Source organism: Cyprinus carpio, unplaced genomic scaffold (genome assembly GCF_018340385.1).
Source record: "Cyprinus carpio isolate SPL01 unplaced genomic scaffold, ASM1834038v1 S000006675, whole genome shotgun sequence".
NCBI lineage: Eukaryota > Metazoa > Chordata > Actinopteri > Cypriniformes > Cyprinidae > Cyprinus > Cyprinus carpio.
Genome location: NW_024879293.1, coordinates 1,541,352 through 1,553,447, shown reverse-complemented (window position 1 = coordinate 1,553,447; position 12,096 = coordinate 1,541,352). Strand labels below are relative to the sequence as shown.

General features: G+C 37.5%; 1 long non-coding RNA gene and 1 pseudogene across 1 annotated transcript; one reads left to right on the top strand and one right to left on the bottom strand.

Moving 5' to 3' along the window:
• Positions 1 to 12,096, top strand: part of LOC109092172 — a 1,055,107-nt pseudogene that overhangs the window by 296,061 nt on the left and 746,950 nt on the right.
• Positions 6,616 to 8,533, bottom strand: LOC122144445. Its single transcript, XR_006159711.1, has 3 exons — positions 8,475 to 8,533; positions 6,997 to 7,088; positions 6,616 to 6,685 (listed from the first exon to the last, which is right to left on the bottom strand). It is a non-coding gene; the product is annotated as an uncharacterized LOC122144445 (long non-coding RNA).

Genomic DNA, 12,096 nt, shown 5'->3' with positions numbered 1-12,096 from the left:
TCCTTTTTCAATTTTACTCAAGTAAAAGTACAAAAGTACTCAATTTTTATGTACTTAAGTAAAAAAAGTACTGATAGATTTATTTTGCAATTTTATATAGGCTACTTAATTTAATTTTATATTAGTACATATTTTTTATAATCCTATACTGCACAAAATGCCTGGGATTTTCCCAAAATAACCACTATATGGAGTCAAGATATATCTGTGTTTTTGACATGGACTACGCTGACGAGAGTGATGTAGTGATGTTCACTGTGAAGCTGACACTGTGATGGACCTGAGAGAAAACAGAGCTGACCATCTGATCTTCACCAGGAAGATAAAAAAGTGTTTTAAAGTTTGTTGTTTTGCAGAACATCACAGTTATATATGACATAAAATAAGGCCTGAAGTTAGGAAGGACATTTTAAGGAAAAATAATTATATTTTCATAATGATTTTTTTCTTCTCAAACCTTGTCTGTGGTGTAAAAACAGCCCTGGCCAAATACTCCCAGTGGGCATTACTTCCCACTTTGATAATTACTGCAGTTACCATGTTCTGAACATCACATCCTTTCTTTTCCCCTCGGATGTAATCTATCTTGTTGGTTGAATAAAATATTTAGACTTTATATCTAAAAATGACCTCAATTTAGCACCAGCAAGCTTGTTAGCTAGACAGTTAGCATCAGCTAACAATATTTAATTTCCAGTATGGTTATGAAGAAACATTCATATCTGTTTACTCGGCTAGTTAATCCAAACAATATAAAAATTTATGCTGTTGATAAACAATATAAAAACAGACATCACATGTAGCATTTTAATAAAACTGTTAATGTTACGGCAGTGGCGAATTTGAACATGCATGAGTTATTTTATTTAATCTGTGTTATTTTAATGTTTTGTTTTATATATATAAAACGTGTCTTGATGTGTCTGCAATCAAGCATTTCAGTGGGCTTAAATAGATCATCCTTTACAGTAGATTTAGTTCACAAACAACTGAAAGTTTTGACCTAAATATGGTTTTCAGTTACAATAATTAATCCTAAAATTCGACATTAATAACTTACTTTTAGCAGCATCAGTCTATCTCACAAGATCTCCCGGTTGTGAATTCAGTTCACTTGAGACTCGCACTAAACGGTTCATTTGAATCAGTGAGTTGTCGAATCAAGAACAGCAACAATCGGATCATTATAATTTGTGAATGAATCGTTTGGTGCGGTTTGCGAACTGATTTAAAAGGATCATAAAAAAGAATCAGTTTGTTCATTAATCAGACACCGCTTCTGCATGTCGGAGCACGTGATATATTATAAGGAGTAACGATATAGTAAAGTACAGATACTTGAAAAGTGTACTTAAGTACAGTAACAAAGTAAAAGTGAAGTAGAAGTAAAAGGAATCGTTACTCAAAATAAAACTACTCCAGTAAAGTACAGATACTTGAAAAATTTACTTAAGTACAGTAATGAAGTAAAGCTACTCCGTTACTGTCCACCACTGAGTAAAGCCAAAGTAATTTCTCTATCTTAAAACTATGCCTTACAAGGTAACAAAATGTAAAATAAAATAAAAAAAGAATAGATTTAGGCCAAAGATAAATATATTTGTCATCATTTTTTTTTATGTCATTGTCAATATACTGTTTGCTGGATTTTGACCTTGCCTGTTTTAACCATGCTACTTTGTAAATAAAGTTCACATTTGGTTCTATCAAGTGAGTCTCATTACAGAAATACTTCACCACCATAGAGCCAGTGGCTTTTTTTAACAGCACAACAATGAATCCAGGCGATCAGAGGGACCTTCCTATTGAGGATCGCGTGGCTGAGTTTTGCAAACTTTGTTATCAGATCAGATCTTCAATGACACTTTTCTTAAAGACAATTTCTGTTTTGGTTTAAATAAGGACATTTATGTTCAATGCCACGCAATACTCCTCATGGGACTCTTGCCAGTTATACTGACCTTGCTTTATGTCAGCGGTGGGGATCGCGGATGAGGACCTCCGTGTTCCTTCAGTAGCCACCATGTCAGTGTCACATCATGTAATAGTTCACAAAATGGCTGCCATACCAGAGCCTGTTCACGTCACGCCAGCTAAGCCAAAGCCTGTTTAAGTCATGCCTGCCATGCTAGATTCCCCGGCTAAGAGGACGGTCATGCCAGAGTCCCTGGCCGAGATGGCCACCACGCCACATTCTGGACTTGTCATGACCACCACGCCAGAGCCTCGTCACACCACTGCTGTTATACAAGTTTCCTCTAAGAATACTTTTTTGAGGCGGGGCTATTGTACCCAAGCTCTAGTGGATGCAAACAAGACTGATTGGCAGTGTGATGGACCCACCTTTAATGTCAGTGCGAGTGGCTGGCGTCCCAGTGGTCTTTACGCTCCCAAGCCTCACAGCTTTGACACTCTCGGACCCAACAGACCTCCCTCTGTCTACTGCGCTGCCTGTGATGGTGGTCGCCATTATGTGTGTCTGGGCTGCACACTGCTCTCTCCTGTCCACGAGTCAGAGGCATCCAGAAGTGGTGGCACCCATCCATGAACTCACATTTTGCCCCGTTACGTCAGTCTTCAGTCTTCAGTGTCACATGACCTTTGTGGAAACTGTGGTACTTTTTTTTGTTTTAGAATTTTTTGATAAATTCTAAACAACAGCATTTGAAATCTTCGCTGTCAATTTTGATCAGTTGAATGCATCTTTCCTGAATAAAAATATTTATTTCTGTGTATTTTTATTTTTTATATACCAACCTAGATTGCCCATGTCAGGCAGAAATGAACGACGTGACCAATGATAATCCACCACATCCAGGCTATAGCAGTAGTGGCGGTGCCCACACTCACATCTGCAGAACAGAAACATTTTTAAAGTGAAGTGGCGTGTGGCCAGGTGTGGTGACCCATACTCGAAATTTGTGCTTTGCACAGCGCTCTCTTCCACCCTCAATACTCATGGCTGAAGTGCCCTTGAGCAAGGCACTGAACCCCCAGTTGCTCCCCGGGTGCTGGATATATAGCTGCCCACTGCTCCGGGTGTGTGCTCATGGTGTGTTCACTTCTCACTGCTGTGTGTGTGCACTTGGATGTGTTCCAATTCCGAGTGTGGGTTACTATACTTGGCAAATGTCATGACTTTCACATTCACTTCACACACGCACACTGTAAATACACACCTAACTCACTAACCATTGGGCAACGCCTCCCCATTGGTGTCGTATTTTAGTTTCTTTTACTGTTATTTATATCTGTGGTTTTCTAATGCTGGGTCATAGATAGCAGGTGAAAAACAACATCAAATACACAGAATTTGACTAACCGTATAAATGTGCTGTAAAAGTGTTATTGTTAACGAAAACTCTGAAAAATAGTTTTTGTTAACTGAAAGAAACCTGATCACCCAACTCTATATAAGTCCATCTTTACACACATGCATACATATTCTAATGTAAAGCATAATGTACTATATATATATATATGTATATATATATATATATATATATATAGCAAATCTCTGCTATATAAAAAAACTGCTTGATTGCTTGCATCACTGCAAAATGTAAACTATATTATCGGCCAGCTCTAATCTGTTAAATGCGACTAAGGCATTAAGATATTATAAACATGAACATCACAATTTTATGTAAAGATGCTTTGAAACAATGTGTATTGTGAAAAGTGCTCTACAAATAAATTTGACTTGAAATAAAATATATAAACATAAGATGAAAAAAAAAACAACGAACATTTTCCAACTGAATTAAATTTAAAGATAAGTGCTAAAATTACTAAAACTGAAATATAAATTAATAATAAATATATTTTTTTATCTAGTTTCATTTTACTGTTGATGAACCTTTACATCATGCATGTGACAAATAAAAATGATTGAATCATTTCCCATACAGTATATACAACCAAGTACTAATTCAGAACAGCACACACACAAACAAATAACATTTACAGAAAAATGTCCTTTAATAAGTTAACAACAGACCCTGTGATAGTGTTGACCTGGGTTTGTGCCATTGCTGCTCAGACCCTGTGCAGCTGTGAGTAGGGGGAAATCTGTTGCTCCCTGTTGGCTGTAATGTGCTGTTTGGTAGAGCAATGCTGCAATATGATTACATAGAGCAAGCCCTGCCACACATGAGCACTGATAGGCCAACAGCTCAACAGGGTTTGAGTGGTTAAGAACAACCTGAAAACAAAATTGACATCAATTGAAGTTACATCCTGTGTTTTAGGATTCAGGCAACCATAGTCACTGGTATAACTGGATTAAATCATCATTAGTTAAATTATGTAATATAATTAAATTGTAGTTAAATTAGAGTTTGAACCTTCATTGGGCTAAATGTTGGCAACTTGACTAATTCCACTCTCCGGGAATTTTAATAGGCCTATATAGCAGACCTTTGTAATTAAGTCACTATCTCAGGGCTCTAGACTAACATTTGAAGGTAGTATTAAAAATAAAGATTATTCAATTGAAAAATTACTATTGATTTGCAATAATGAGTGCAATTACTAATAATATTACACATAATAAAACCTGTTTATTTATTGGTAATACACATTTACTTTTATTTGCATTTTTCAAAGCACTTTGTGAATTTTTTTTCATACACAAAAATTTGTACAACTATGATAAAATTTTATTTCTTGATTTGATATTTTATAATAGTGATTTTATAATTTCAAAATATAAACCAATAAAGTGGAAATGAGTGACTAATACACCAATAAGTGCTCTTCTGCTGCTATCTACTGGTTAGAGTGTTAATTTGATGTCTTTTGAATTTTAATAAGTGTTTACCACAAAGTATATTTTGGTCATCCCCTAAAAAATAAAACTTAGATTAGATCATGTTAGAGCTTTACAGTGCTATAAATTCTTGAAAGTCATCTAAAAGTGCTTGAACTTCTCTCAAAAGGTTGTACTTACATTCGGCTGTCTGCCACAATATCTTGGTTTTATAGTTGTCCTTAATATTTCTGGTTTTCTATGTCAGCGCTGTTTGATATGTTTGTAACAGAGAATTATGTGCAGAATTTGATTGCTTCTCACCGGATCTTGCAGCACTGTAACAGTGTCCTGAGATCAACACTGGTTCCAGAGTAAAAACTGTTCTGAGCTCGGACCAGTTTGCTTGTGCTATGCTGCACTTAATAAACGATTTTGTTATGCTAGAGTAAACACTGTAATACTTATTACTTTGAACCTGATCTCATTCCCTTACACTTATGTGGTCTCTCATTTTTCCTCATCGACCTGAAGCATCTTGCCCTTACTGAAAACTCTCCTGCCTCGTTCTTGTCAGAAACTGAGAAAGAAAATAATTGCAACACCATAAATAAAGATAGCAGCAAATAAAATACAGTTTCATGTTATTTAGCAACAACAACATATCATTTTATATGTCGGACCTGGTAATCCTAGACATGTAACGATACGTTACATTTGAATACTGATAATTAACCTTAACACTATCATAATTGTTTAGGCTAACGTTTACTCGCTAGCGACACTATCTCTTAAACGGCATCATAAACGGTACTTACCTTCATATTCATTAATATAACTGGATATGTACTTAAATCCTCTTTCCCGTTTGCTGGACGAAGACTTAGAGTTCGCCTGATAAGCTGGCTTATCTAACCATGCATAAGGTCAATTAATGGTATTTAAGCAATATAAGCACTAGGTAACAATGTTATACAGTACCTGTCAAATTTTGGAAACATTACAATGTTTTTGAAAAACAAACAAACACATAAAAATATTTTCTGCTCACTAAGTCTACATTTATTTGATCAAGAATACAGAGAAAATAGTAATATATCATTACAAATTAAAAGCACTGGTTTTCTATTTTAATGTACTGTAAATTGTAATTTATTCATGTGATAAAAAGCTGAATTTTCAGTATCGTTACTCCAGTCGTCAGTGTCACATGATCCATCAAAAATCATTTTAATATGCCAATTTGCTGTTTTTTTTTTTGTTTTTTTGTTTTTTTTTTTAAAGAATTTTACATTTCTTATTCTTAAAACAGTTGAAAACAGTTTTTTGTGGAAATGGTGATACCTTTTTCAGGATTCATTGAAAGATAGAAAGAAACCATGAACAGCATTTATTAAATTTATTTAACAATTTAGTAAATATAAATCTTTGCCAACATTATAAATGCCTTCACTGTTACTTCTAATAAATGTAATGCACCCTTGATTAATAAAAGTATTAATTTCTATATTTTTTCACCACAGATTTATTAATTTCTCTCTTTTCTTACCACAAATGTTTGAATTGTATTGCTTCCACAAAAATGTTAAGCAGCAAAAACTGTTTTCTACATTGGTAATAATCAGAAATGTCTCTTGAGCTGCAAATCAGCATATTACAATGATTTCTGAAGGATTGTGACAAATACATCTAACATAATACAAACTGTAATAATAATTTACAATATTTCAGTTTTACTGTATTTGTTATCAAATAAATGCAGTGAGCAGAAGACTTACATTAAAAAAAAATTACAAAAAAATCATACTAATCTCTAACTTTTTAACAGAATGTTTGAGGATTTACTTACAAGTCATATGGTTCATAGCGCCTTAGAGATGTTGTCCGACAGGAGGTCTGCTCCAACTCTGCTGAACACCATCATTATAGAAGAATCTAGAAACATAACATGCCATTTATCACAGAGCCAACAATAGTTAGTATACAGGCAGGTTTATTTTAAAGGAAGCAAGGTACAGCAGAAGTGAAATCCAGAAAATAAAATAATTCTATATATATATATATAAAACACACACACACACACACAAACAGTTTCTTAAAATAACAGAATTAACATGAATGTTTTTAGGTTTGTGTCATTCAACTTTGGATGTCAAAATCTTCCTAAAATAACTGTAATATAACTGATCCATGGTGATATAAGAAAATATGTTGTGAGAAATGCATAAAGGGCTTTCTCAGCTCACCTGTGTTTCCTACATTTCTGTCAGCAGCTCCATTCAGAAACATTTACATTTTGAAGCTTCTCTTCTGTTGTAGAGAGATTATATTATCACTCCTGAAACCACATTACAATTTTTATCCATATTTGTTTACCATGAAAGATAAAAACACGTTTGAACCAGTGGCGGCTACTGGTCTGTCAGAGAGGGGAAGCTCATTTTCGGCCTACATCATAAAATTGTCTATTTATTTAAAAGTAAATTCTGCCCTACGTTCCTTTTCAAGAAAATGGTCTGTGACCCTGTCGTACCAACTAGGAGTCTTTTCAAGTGACTTGACCAGTGTCCTCTCAATGGCCAGCAGAGCTAGGCTGCTTAAACGGCCTTGGCCCATTGTTTCACCCACGACGCTAGCCTAGCCTACTAACGTTATATGAATGAATGAATGAATGAAGGAATGAATGAATGAACGATCTAAAAAAAAATATTAAACTCTGTAAAACTGAAACAAGGAATCTGGTGTATAATTGTGTGAAATGTATGATGAAAATCAAGCAATTTCGCCAAGCAAATATCAAAGAAATAGGTTGCAGCAGTTTTTATTTCGACTGAACTTGAGAAATCCGCGATGGGACTGAGCGCGAATAGCTTCAGTGATTCCTTATAGTACAGAATCGCTGTCAGTCAAAAGGAGATGCAGTCTTTCGACAGACCCTCAAATCATCACGCAGAAGCTCGGAGTCCGGGCCAGCCCACTCCCCATTCACCCCCAGAGACGCTGAGCGTCCGTGGGCGGGACATAATCGCAGCGTTTATCCAATGACCGTCTAGTTTCGAAGCGCTGAAAAAAAAACCGTTCAAAGCAGCCCCATTGAAGTCAATGGACGCTGGGCTTCAATAGGGAAATGCACTGTGACGCTGCGGGAATGTATGAGAAGGAAATCGAGTCAGCCGACCTGCTATATGTAACTGATTCTGAACGAACTCGTCTTTGAGATGAACGTTTTCTAACGCATTTTTAGTCAATAAAATGTTAATACAATAGTACATATTTGACCATTAATTTTGTGACATTATAAGGGAAGCCGAGCTTCCCTTGCAGTCTTAAAGAAATCGCCACTGGTTTGAACGAACGTTAGATTCAGTTAATTTGCGCTCCTTGAAACTGACGTCGCCGATTAACAGTACAGCGCATATTTTAGGCTTAATAAGTTAGACAACTTCCAATAAACTACTGACAAACTGACAGCAAACCCCTTTACAAAGCTATCAAAACATCTCATCTACACATAAAGACGTGATTAAAAGCCCAAACTTTAATTAAAAAGAACACAAGCTAAAGAGTTAACAGCTTACCGTGCCTGAGAACAGTTGAGATGCTAACGGACTCTTTCAAAGTTTTCTGTTAAGTAAATATTCAACAGACACGTGACCGTTACATGTAAGAAAGTGTCTGGAACAGTTGAATGTGATATTTGTGTGGTTTTAGGTACTAAACTCACCTGAAAGAAGTGAAAACAGCTGCGAGAGAAGTTTGTCAGTTGGTGTTGTCGCCCCGTTTCCATGGCAACTCCCTCCACTCCAGCGTTTGAATGAGACTCCAGTATTCAGCGCTCACGCCCATTAAAGGGTTACTCCACCCCAAAATGAAAACCTGTCAATAATCACTTACCCCCATGTCGTTCCAAACCCCGTAAAAGCTTCGTTCGTCTTCAGAACACAATTTAAGATATTTGGGATGAAAATAGGGAGGCTTGTGACTGTCCCATAGACTGCCAAGTAAAAAACAGTGTCAAGGTCCAGGAAAGTATGAAAAGCATCGTCAGAATAGTCCATCTGCCATCAGTGATTCAACCATAACGTTATGAAGCGACGAGAATACTATCAGTACACAAAGAAAACAAAAATAACGACTTAATTCAACAATTCCTCTCCTCTGTGTCTCTCCAAATCAGCGTAGTGCCATTTTGACAAATTTGAATGAAAATAGTGCATCGGCCCAGCGCGGCTGATATACTGAAGTGCGTACGCCGCCTGCGTATAACTCAGAATTGCCGAAATGACGCTACGCTGATTTGGAGAGACAAGTGTGTATAATTAGGGTTGGAGCTAAACTTTAAAGGACACCAGCCCTCTAGGACCGAGTTTGGAGCTGTAGGATAAAGTTATTTTTTATGTAGTTTATTTACATTTAATTTACTTTATAATGCTGCTGTTTGCTGACATCATGTCTGTGGTCAAAAAATAAAAGGACTGATGCCTTGGCGCAGCACACACACATGCAAAGCTCGGGATATGACGCATGTGCGCGGTTAATGCTAGAAGAGATACGTTTGGCTCTACTGGGCATGCGCACATAAATACAGCGTAATTTGTCACACTGTACAACATTAATTAGTATTTCATTATTGTAAAGGGTAAGCTTAAGGCTATGTAATAATAAACTAAAAAAAAACACAATCTAACATAAAAAAAATTAAATTAGAAACATCTAAACTTTTCAGAATGCAGCAAGTGCACCGCTGGTCATGTGACAAGAATCAGCGAATCAGCTTCATCCTTTCCCGTAACAAAATTGAAAGCTAAGCCAAGATGGAGAAACAGCTGATCATAGCTGTACAAGGATAGCCATTTTTAAAATGACTTTATTAGCAGAGCTACTGCAAGGGATTTTTAGTGCTGGAAATCAATTTATTCTTTGCTGAAACTTCTGCGTCTTCATGGAGAGCAGGTCATGGTTGCTTAGCAACGGCAGACGCCACTGGAGCACAAGCATAGAGCACAGGCTACAGAGTGCTTTGGAAAAAACGAGAAAACAGCGCGCCTAGCGTTTTCCACACATTTTTCAGGTGCGACATGCAAATGTGGTTTTGTTTTGAATGAGAAGAAAGCATATTGCTGAACTCGGTCGAGACCAACGAGAACATTTGGTGAGTCCAATGACTAAGTCCGAGACAAGTCACAGACGATGAAAAAATGTCTCGAGTCCGGATTCGAGTACTACAGCACTATACAGCACTATACATAGGATACACTTTAAAAGAGAAAGTCAGGTAGGTATTTGTGATTTTTTTTATTTCAGATAATGTTTTACAATTTACAGACATGTTGCAAACTATTTACAGTATAGCAGTGAACTTCTCCCCAAAAGCACTGAGTGTTTGCTCTGCTACCCCATCTAGTGTCTGACATCAGCGGAATCCTTGTTGTTCTTTGTTGTCCTTCATTTCTACTTTCCGCCTGCAGGGCATCTTTCCTGGCCCCAGAGGCTGAGAAAAACACTGCAATCTTTTCTTTTCTACAATGGACATTGTGTTTCTCACTAAAGGAAGATCAGAACAGCCATGCACCACAACCAAATTAAGTGCATGACTCCTACAATGAGTGTACACTGCTCTAGGGTACAGCTCCTTGTTTCTCCTTTGCACCCCACTCACATTGCCACTCATAGCAGAGGCCCCATCATAGCCCTGACCTCTCAGCAAGGTTTTCTGAAGACCTCACTTTGTTAGATGATTGGGAATGGCTGAGGTTATTGTTGCTGCATCTTGCTTGAGCAAGGGACAGAAACCAAGAAAATCCTCTCTTATCTCTAGAATTTATTCCTCCTCATTTATATAATGGACACATATGGACATCTGTTCTGTCCCACTTACAGTATATCATGGTCTCACCAGCCAACACAGTGAAGTACTTAGCCGCCTGTATCCTATTGATTAGAATATCTCTGATTTCCTCTGCACAACATTCAATGAGCTCATTCTGAATTGTGGGGGAAAGGTATATTGCATTTTTGGGTGCAGTCTGCATGTGTTTTGTTTGAAAAGGCCATACATGTAGACTTGAAAAGGCCTATATTATATGTACATATATGCACATATGTGTACATATATATGTACATATACAGTCGTGGCCAAAAGTTTTGAGAATTACATAAATATTAGTTTTCAAAAAGTTTGCTGCCAAACTGCTTGTAGATCTTTGTTTCAGTTGTTTCTGTGATGTACTGAAATATAATTACAAGCACTTCATACGTTTCAAAGGCTTTTATCGACAATTACATGACATTTATGCAAAGAGTCAGTATTTGCAGTGTTGGCCCTTCTTTTTCAGGACCTCTGCAATTCAACTGGGCATGCTCTCAATCAACTTCTGGGCCAAATCCTGACTGATAGCAACCCATTCTTTCATAATAACTTCTTGGAGTTTGTCAGAATTAGTAGGTTTTTGTTTGTCCACCCGCCTCTTGAGGATTGACCACAAGTTCTCAATGGGATTAAGATCTGGGGAGTTTCCAGGCCATGGACCCAAAATTTCAACATTCTGGTCCCCAAGCCACTTAGTTAGCACTTTTGCCTTATAGCACGGTGCTCCATCGTGCTGGAAAATGCATTGTTCTTCACCAAACTGTTGTTGGGTTGTTGGAAGAAGTTGCTGTTGGACCCCACACATGAATGGTGTCAGGATGCTTTACTGTTGGCATGACACAGGACTGATGGTAGCGCTCACCTTTTCTTCTCCGGACAAGCCTTTTTCCAGATGCCCCAAACAATCGGAAAGGGGCTTCATCGGAGAATATGACTTTGCCCCAGTCCTCAGCAGTCCATTCACTATACTTTCTGCAGAAGATCAATCTGTCCCTGATGTTTTTTTGGAGAGAAGTGGCTTCTTTGCTGCCCTTCTTGACACCAGGCCATCTTCCAAAAGTCTTGGCCTCACTGTGCGTGCAGATGCGCTCACACCCTGCCTGCTGCCATTCCTGAGCAAGCTCTGCACTGGTGGCACTCCAATCCCGCAGCTGAATCCTCTTTAGGAGACGATCCTGGCGCTTGCTGGACTTTCTTGGACGCCCTGAAGCCTTCTTTACAAGAATTGAACCTCTTTCCTTGAAGTTCTTGATGAACCTATAAATTGTTGATTTAGGTGCAATCTTAGTAGCCACAATATCCTTGCCTGTGAAGCCATTTTTATGCAACGCAATGATGGCTGCACACGTTTCTTTGCAGGTCACCATGGTTAACAATGGAAGAACAATTATTTCAAGCATCACCCTACTTTTAACATGTCAAGTCTGCCATTCTAACCCAATCAGCCTGACATAATGATCTCCAGCCTTGTGCTCGT